Here is a 9,407-nt window from a genome sequence, read left to right on the forward strand (position 1 = left end):
GCGCAGAATCAAACCAGGCAGCAGGGAGCTGCCTGGGGCAGGAGGAAGCTGAGGGGCCTGGGAGATGCACGGGGGTGACGTGCCGGGGCTGGGGGGGCCAGAGACAGAAGGGACCAGTGCTCCTAGGCTGCCTACACCCATTTCTGCACCCTGAGCAGCAACAGGAGCAGTTTCCCTGGGCTCAGCCCAGGGCCCTGGGTCTGCCCTTCCTCTTGCACCACAGGGTGCCCTGGCACAGGCCCATGGCATACGGCAGAGCTAGAGGACGCAGCCCAGGGCCAGGGATCCCTCCATGCAGGGCTGGCACAGAGCTGCCTGGGGGCCACGATGCACCCCCTGCCCCCATGGCTGTCACCCCCTCCACTGAGCACCCTGCCACCCCACTGCTGGGCTCAGGGGAGAAGGGTCACCTGGGGGAAACAGGGGGTCCAGCCACCAGCGATGGGCAAACCAGAGCATCCTCCCTGCCCATGAGCTCACCCCCTCCCTCCAGCAGAGATTTGGGCTCGCTTCCCCTGCCTGGGAGAGTACTGCTTCCTCCACCCCTTGCCCATCTCTGCAGCCTTTGGGCTGCCCAGCAGCGCTCCCCTGACCCCATCGCAGGCGATGTCTTCCCCTTCCCCTGGGCACATTTTCGTCCTGCAGTAGTGCTGGTGGTGAATGACTCATTTTTTGTCTGTGGCTTGGCGTGCTTCTCCTCTCCCATCCTGGGCACGGAAGGTAAGAGACTCCCACCATCTTTTGACATTTCCCCCTTGCTCCTACCCTGCCCTCCCACAGAATTTTTGGGATCCAAGCCTGTGCTCTTGACATGATGACCAGGGTAGAGCTGTCCTTGCCCCAGCCAGGCCCCGGCCGGTGCCAGCACGGGGACACTAGGCTGCAGCATCAGGTCTGGTGCCCGGGGAACGTATCACGTATCTGCCTGCGTCCCAGCTGCCCCAAGGGGCATCCATGCCCGGGTCCCCCTCTGCGACGCAGGTCCCCCCCTTGCCTCGCCTCCTCAGCCACGGCACCGGGCAAGGCCCCCACTGCCACTCCATGGAGGGGACGTCTGCGCCGAGGCTGGGGACACGCCGACACCGTGCCCGGCCCCCGTGGGCAGAGCGCGCCGCCACCGAGTGCTGAAACGTGAGGCTCATCTGCCGCATTGCTCAAAGTGCCTGTTGTCCCCCCGCCCCGCGCGGCCAGGCCGCTCAGCCAGCTCCGCGTGTGCCGCAAAGGGAGCGCGGCGCAGGTGAGAACCCTTTATCTGATTTCCTAATGGCAGAAAAATCCCTTTGATTTCGCCCCGGAGAGGGGAGCGGGGAGGGAGGGGGAGCCGCGGCGAGCAGGTGCGCCTGGCGCTCGGCGGCTGGCCTTATCGCGCCGCCGCGGCCGGGGGAGGCGGCCGGGCGCGAGGAGGAACGAGCCCCTCGCGAGGCTGGAGCGGTGCCGGGGGGGTCAGCACGTACTGGGAAGAGGGACTGACGGAGAGGGACGGGCAAAGGTCGGCTCTCCCGGCTGCTGGTACACGTGTGGCCGGCAGATGAGCTGAGATGGGCTGCCCTAGGGACGCCCTGGGACAGCCCCTGCCTGCCCCACTTGCACAGAGATCCCCCTTTAGAGAGGGGAAACTGAGGCACGGTGATGCTGAGACCTGCACGGGAACCTGGGGGCAATCGCCTGCCCCTCAGGGCACCGGGACCAGCCTTGCTCGCCCCGCTGCTGCAAAGAGACCCCAAGGGCTACATCCTTCAGGGCACCGGGCTGCGGCAGGGGTGCTGAGCCCGGGCTGTGGGCAGCGGGGCTGTCGCCGCCACCGCGAAGCAGCCTTCGTGCTGCAGCCGATCCTTTGTCTCTGCCTTCCCTCGCCTCTCGCAGCTCAGCACCCCCCGCCCCGGCTTTTGTGTTATTACAAATTATAAAACAATTTTTTCCTGCCGTCCCGCATTCTTCTGCCTCCTGCAAGAATTTTAATGTATTTATTTTTGCTATCAGGGGAAAGCGCCATGTTCCTCGGCCACCCCTGGGCGGCCCCGGCCCCGCTCGGCCACCGATGGAAGTTAATGATGGGGAGCACAGCAGGGCCGCGGACACCCCTGCACCCCTGCGGGAGGGACAGGGGGGCCCAGGTGTGCCCCCCACCCAGATGTGGTTTCGCACCCAGATGTGGCGAGGGCTGGCCACACACGGCAGGGGACGACAGGCTGGGCTGTGGGGTGCGAGGGCCACCCGGGCAGCTGGTGCTGGCAGGGGACTGCCCCGGAGGGGGCTGTTTCTGGGCTGGGGAAATCGGGGCTTTTTGCACGGGTGCCAGGGCAGGGCCGGAGGGTGGGTGCGTTAGGGTCCGGGCTTGGAAGCTGCAGGGCGCCGGACCTCCGGCTCTCGTCCCCCAGGGCAGGGCTGGGGGCGTCCTGCTCCGCCAGCCCAGCGCCAGCCCCGGGGCCGCGGCGCAAGCTGGGGGCTCCGGCCGTGGCGAGGGAATCGCCCTCTCGCAGGGCCGTGCAGGCGCAGGGAGGAAAGGAAGCGGACCCTTCCCGCTGCGGGGAAACGCGGCGATTTCCAACGCAAACACCCCGGCGCTCAGCAGCCGCATACTTTCCCAGCGTCCCTCCCCTCCTCTACTCCCGAGGACACTGGCGCTCAAACCCGCGTTGGCCCCATCTCCCGCTCCTGCAGTGAGGTCATCGAGCTGTGTTTGTGACATCCCGGCGTCCCCATGGCAGCGCGCTGTGATGTCATCAGCGCAGGGTTGCGACCTCGCCGCAGGAGGAGAATGATCTTATTAAAACAACACAGTCCCCGGCGGCGGCCGCGGGCGGGCGGACGGGGGCTCGGGCGCGGGCAAGGCTGCGGCAGGGCCGGCGGGAGCCGGGACCGGGGCAGGTGGGGGTGACGCCGCAGCGGGGTCGGGCTGCGTGTGGGGCACGCGGGGTCACGTGCCACAGGGACACTGCATGGGCATGGAGACCGCCCCCAGGAGACGTGTCCCCCGGGGAGCAGGCGGTGACGCGTGGCACTATTTGGTGTGCAAACGGGGAGATGGTCCCTGCCACACAGGCAGGGACTGGGCTGGGTGGCGCTGAGATGACAGCACATTTGGAGATGGACCCATGAGGGCTCACGGCCCAGGGTCCCTCGTGGGGCAGGAGGGGGCTCGGCCACGGCGCTGCCCACCGCCGGGGCTGAGTGCCTGGGGCCTTATCGGGGCGCAGAGCCCTTTCATGTCGGGCGGGTGGGCGGCGAGCGGAGCTGACGAGGACCTGTCCCCAGATCAGAGCGCCGCCCGGCGCTGACAGCGGCCGCGGGGCCGTTCTTAAATTAGACAGGTTCCCCGCCTCCCCGTGCTCCCGCGGCCTCGGCCCCTGCCCCATGGCTGGCCCCACAGCCGGCCCGGAGCCACGGCCAGGCACAGCCCGCGATGCCCCGACCACACACGCAGCCGCTGTGTCCCACGGCACGCGGGCACACACACATGCACACACGCGCGCACACACACGTGCACACAGCACCCCCCGAGAAGGGATGGTTGGTGGCCGGGGCTGAGCGATGCTGCCTGGGGTCAAACGCCCTGGAGGGTGCAGAGCCGGCATAACCGAGAGGTCTCATCCCCAGGGCACCCCAGGTCGGACCCCGCTGGGTGCTGTGGATTTGGGTGCATGCTGGCAGGCTGTGGGGAGTCTTCAAGTAAGGGACGTAAAATGGTCCAAGCTGGGAAGCTAGCCCCGGTCACCCATGGGCATGGAGGGATAGTCCCACAGCTTCCCAATGTGTCAGTGGGAGCCTGGCACTGCCCCTCCAGAGCTCCCTGTTCCTGGGGCAAAAGCAGGCGCCTGCCCTCCATCGCCAGCAGGTCTGGACAGTGAGAACTGTGCCTGGCTCCGCGCACCTTGGACAGGCGACCCACCCCTCAGGGACAGACAGGCCAATGATGATGGATGGATGGATGGATGGGAGGATGGATGGATGGATGATTGGATGGATGGATAGATGGGCAGATGAATGGATGGGCAGGTATGTGTGGGGATGGATGGAAAGATGGATGGATGCCTTTGAAGATAGATGGATGGGTGAGTGCATAAAAGTCTAAGTAGATGGATGGAGAGATGGGTGTGGGATAGAAAGATGCATGCATGTGTGGATGGATGGATGGCCTGAGCACTCCTTCACAAGCCCCTGTGGCTTTGAATATTATTGCTTTTCCCAGCAACCTCCATTTCATGAGACGGAAGTCAAGGCCCAGCTCTGTCCTGGGAGGGAAGGGACGAAGTGAGGGCTGCAGCAGTCCACACCTACTGCTAACACGGGATCTGCTCTCCACTATCCAGGGTGGCAGCTGAGGCACAGAGGCCAAGAGTGACCTGCCTGCAACGAAGTGGAGCCGAAACCCTCCCAGGTTGCCTCGGTCCAGGCAAGCGCAATGCTGCTGCCAGTCCTGCTCCCTCCAGCTCCTCGCACATTTGTCGGCCCAGCGCAGGGAGCAGAGGACACCAAGCTGAGGGCCAAGCCGCGCAGTGATGGGCCGGGAAGGACACGTATTGCTTGGGCAGGCTGGGAGCGATGCTGCTGGGAGGGGGTGTCCTTGGGCCCCCGCGGGCTGTAAACATGATGTCATGTAGGAGCGTACACAGCCTGCTCTGTGCTCGGGTCCCCGAATGGGCTTTACAAGTCCTGCGTAGGAGGCATCGACCGTGGCCCACAGCCAAGGGAACTGGAGTCGGGAGATAAAATCAGGTTTGCTTTGGGCTGGAGCAAACAGTCATTTGCAGCGGGAGTAAGGGAGAGCGGGAAGCGACCGGTGTGGGGGAGCCCCTCTCGGAAGGGCTGTTTGGAGCTGCAGGGAGAAGAGGGAGGGGGAGACGTCCCGGCCGAGCCAGGCGCGCGTCTCCGCGCTCCCGTCTCAACCCCAGGACAAGGCTCTCCAGGAGCGGGGTCGGCTCCCTCYGTGCCTACTTGACTCAGAATAACTCTGTAGCCACTTGAAGTCACTAATCAGCCTGGCCCACTTGAGAGCAGGCCGGGGCTGCCTCCCGTCCCCGCGATAACAAGCCGCCTGTGCTCCGGGGCCGGCATCCCCGGGCCAGCTCCAGCACCCGGCTTCTGCCTTGGAGAAAGGCCCCGGACCCCCAGGGTGCTGTGGGGCACAAACCAGYGGGGACCAGAGCAGGGCTYGCTGCTGAGACCTTGCGCCATTCCCCAGTCCCCGCCCAGGTCCAGACGGGTCTTCCCTGCCAGATGAAGGGAAACACAAGGATGGGGACCTCTGGGGCCCGGACAGCCCCCGAAGAGGGGCACGAGGGTCCCTCTTGGGATGGAGGAGAGCAGTCACTCCTGGGCCTGGGATCTGTCCCCGTCACCCCCAGGTGTCCCCATGTCCCCCCGGTCAGCAGGGGAGCCCCAGCACTCTGCAGTCAGAGGTCCTGGGGTGGCTGATGACTCAYGTGATGACAGTGCAGTGACACACAGCTGCATGGCGTGAGGGGCCATCTCCAGCTACAGAGCCATGGGCTATTTATGGTCCCTGGGAGCCAAACCTCAGCCTTCTCACAGCCTGGGCTTTCCTGGGGGTGACTCAGGGGATGCCCTCCCGTGGGACGTCCCGCTCCCCCGGCTGTGGGAGAGCGAGGCAGGGAACACATGCAGCCCTGGGAAAATTTCCAGCTCCTGGGTGACACTGCGCAAGTCACGTAAAGAGGCTGTTGCTCTGTCCCCAGCGGCCGCATTTAGAACAGCGGGTGCTCGCTGGGGGTGAGGGTCTCCCTCGCCGAGGTGCGGAGCAGCACAGGCTCAGCACAGTGCCCTAAAGAGGGACCAGAGGGGCATCTGCATCCACAGGTCCCATCCAGTGAGGGGGTCACTGCCACCCCCAGCTCTCCATCCCCTGGGTAAACACAGCGTTCACTCTCCTGCCTCTGTCTGCTTCCAGTCCAGATGGAGCCTSGGGTGGCCCTGCACCCCGGGGTCCCAGCCAGTAGTGTCACTGCAGGGACACCCTGGCAGGGCTGCCCGCTCTGGTCCMCACATCACCACCAGCCCCAGCGGCAGTCCCCCTACCCACCCCAGAGAAACAAGGTCCCCAGGCTGCTGCTGCAGCCGATGAGCTGTTCCGGGAGCTGGAGATGCCCCAGGATCCCTGTGGCATCCTCCAGCTGGAGATGTGTCATGGCCCAGTCACTTCCTCTTGGAAGTCCCCACCAGGCTGCTTACGGGGCAGCCTGACTCACCGACCCTCTCTCTTCCCGCACAGCCTCCCTCACAGCCCTTATCAGCCCTGCCAGGCCGTCCYCGCTGCCCCTGCGGAGCCCCCCGGCCTCCCCCGCGTGGGGACGGCCACCCTCGCCGCCCGCTCCCCGCGGGTGACTCAGCCGCGCTGCCCGGGCTGGCTGACCCCCCGAGCAGGGCACGCTCCCCRGGCAGAGAGGTGACCCTGGGAACATCTGCCGGCCGCGAGCAGGGCCCCCGTGACTCAGCCAAGCCCCAAGCCGCAGGGTGCCGCTGGGAACGGCGCGGGGCAGCTTTGCTGGCGGGGGCACCCGGGGTGGCGCAACGTGGGACCCCAGGGTCCGCGCTGCCCCATCACCCTGCCAGCCGTACAGTGTGGGGACGCCCACTGGGCGCCGGGGCCTGATCCTGCGGCGGGGAAGCCAGGGTTTGCGGTGGGCTCTGCACTGCTCCTGGCCTTTGACACCTCCCCTGCAGAGATGCTGCTGTGTGAAATCGTGGAGCACAGCCTAGCGGTTAGAGCAGGAAGGAACCAGGACGCCTGGGCTCCTTGCCTGCCTCGGAGGCAGGACTGGCCCTAGGAGCTCCTTTACGGCTTTATTAAGTGCTCTGAGGATAAATCTTTGCCTCAGTTTTGCCATAGGCTGGATGTGAGCTCTCTGCGGCCCGGGTGTCAACTTTCACAGCTGCCCATATCCACTTGGCTGGGTGCCCCTGAGGGGGGAGGATTTGGGGATCTCCCAGGYGTTTGGGGTAGGCTCACAGTGCCATTTGCTCCTACCTCATTCCTGTTTGAATGGGGGGTTGCACCCCTTTAGGCAAGGGGCAGCAGGGTGAAATCGACCCCTGACCTTTGGCTGCCTCCGGGGCTGGCTGCCCCCACCATCAGTGCGAGGGGCACATCCTGATGGGGCACCTGGCTGGGAACAGCAGCAAGGCCATTAGGAGGGGACTAGGAGTCCTAGGAGAGCCCTCAGCAGGTTGGAGGCCAGCTCAGCCTGTGGAGCGCCAGCTTTGCTCCACTTTCCCAGTTTCAGGGGATGCCAGATCAGCTCCCAGGATGGCTGCGTCCTGCCGTGCCCCCAGGCTGGCTCTGGGGCTCTGTGTCCCTCCAGGAGCCCTTCCCCGTGCATGTGCCCCAGCCAAACCTCCCTCACACATCCTCGCTGCAGAGGGGAACACCTGAACCCTGAGCCCATCTGCAGGGCATCCAGCCCAGGCCCTGAGCACACCAGCTCGGCAGGCATCAGCTCTGCAGCAACACTGAGGGGAGAGCCAGAGCTTGGTGTACAGTATGGGAATACCCTCCAGAGCCTATTTTAGTCCTCTGGGCTGCACTCTGTGCACTAAGTTCAACACCCCCCCCCCACACACACACACACACCCTGGGATGCCTGCAAGGGCTCCATGTACCCAGCATCACCACCAGACCCTTTGGCCCCACAGCCCTCAGCAGATAGGACATGCCCTAGCCGGGCTATGCTCTGGATCTGCCCCCGAGGAGCAGGAGCATCCCCCGGCGCTGGGTCCCCCAGACAATTCAGATGGCATTTCCCGCGGGGCCTGAGCAAAGCCTGGTCCCCAGCAAGGGGAAAAGCAGCCGCAGCCGGCAGGGGCAGGCCAAGGCGTGCACAGCCCCGGGCAGCAAGAGATGCAGGGTGGCCTTGTCCCAGGGGGTGCTGTGCAGGGGGACAGTGCTGAGCGGGGCTGGAAACCCCTGAGCGGGGCTGGGGAAGGGGGACCTGGATGCCCACCTTTCCTGCTGCCTCCAGGGTCCGGGCCCAGCCGGGGCAGTGCAGGCTGCGGACCCAGCTGCAAACAGCCATGAGGTGGCGTCAGGCGCTCACACTTGGCGTCCCAGCCCCGCGTGTCTCATGGGTGTCTCCAGGCACAGGGATGCCCAGGTCTCACAACCTCCAAAACCCCAGCCCCAGGGGCGTGGAGCACACTGGGCACTGATCTGGAGATGTTCCCTGCTGCCCGGGAGACAAAAATTCCCTGTGGGGAGATTTGAACCCACCACCTGATAAGGGCAGGTAATGATCAGCACTGGCATGTCCCAGCCGGAGGCACTGCACCAGCCTGAGAGCAGGGAAGACACCTGGCCACAGCAGTGATGTGCCCCAACGTCCCCGGGGACCTGGTGGTGGTGCCAGGCTGTGCCGGGGGGGGAGAGGGGGACTGCTCACACCCCATGGCCCTGGACACCAGCCGAGCAGAGCCCTGCTCATGGACTGGACCTCCTGCCCCGAGCCTCGCGGGCAGGTTGGGGCAGGAGCTGGTGGCATGGACCCCAGGTTGATGACAAACCAAACCCGCAGCGGAGCAGGAAGGAGGCTGCGCCTATGGAAAAGCTTCAACAGCTGCRCTGGGCACTCTGAGGTCTCTCCCATCTGGGCTCCTGGCTGGCAGCGCTGGGAGGGAGCGTAGGGGAGAGGCCCCCACATCCAGGCTGGGTTGGGGCCCGCTCCCTGGCGTGCCACCCTGCCCTTTGCCCAGGCTGCAGCAGGCCCTGCACCCAAAACTGCAGCCCCCCGCCCCAGTGCCTTTCTGAAGTGGGTGCCTTCCTCCTTGTCCGTGTGGGCCCTGGGGCAGATCCCCCCCAACACCTGCCCCAAGGGACTCACCGGGGTGCCGAGTGGCCCCAGGGGGTTGCAAGAGGGATGTGCAGGGGCTCTGCCACCTTCTCTGTGGGACTGCAGGGCCAGAGCAGGGAGAGGGACAGGCGGAGGATGGGCAGGGGCAAAGATGAGCACAAAGATGGGGCAGGGCATGGGCAGAGACAGGAGCAGGGACAGAGACGGGAACAGGGACAAGGTGGGGACGGGGTAAGATGAGCAGGGGACAGAACTGGGGCAGGGCATGGGATGGGGCAGAGGTGGGGATAAGATGGATAGAGGCAGAGAGAGAGGCACAGGGACGGTGCAGGGGCAGAGGGAGGACAGCGCAAGATAGGACAGGGACAAGGACAGGGCAGGCAGGGACGGGGCCGGCGGTGCAGGCCAGGAGGGACAGCGGGCCCAGCGGTGTGCCTGCTGCCGGTGTGCGGTGTGCAGGAGCCCGTGTGCAGCACCGGTGCCGGTGTGCGGCGCCGGTGCGGGGTGCACGGTGCCTGTTGCACCGTGCCCGGTGCCGGTGCCTGGTGCGCAGCAGCCGGTGCGCCCAGCGCTGACGCCGGGAGCCGGTGCGCGGTGCGCGGTGCC

The sequence above is a fragment of the Apteryx rowi genome, unplaced genomic scaffold (genome assembly GCF_003343035.1).
Source record: "Apteryx rowi isolate R43461 unplaced genomic scaffold, aptRow1 scaffold_47, whole genome shotgun sequence".
Taxonomy (NCBI): Eukaryota; Metazoa; Chordata; class Aves; order Apterygiformes; family Apterygidae; genus Apteryx; species Apteryx rowi.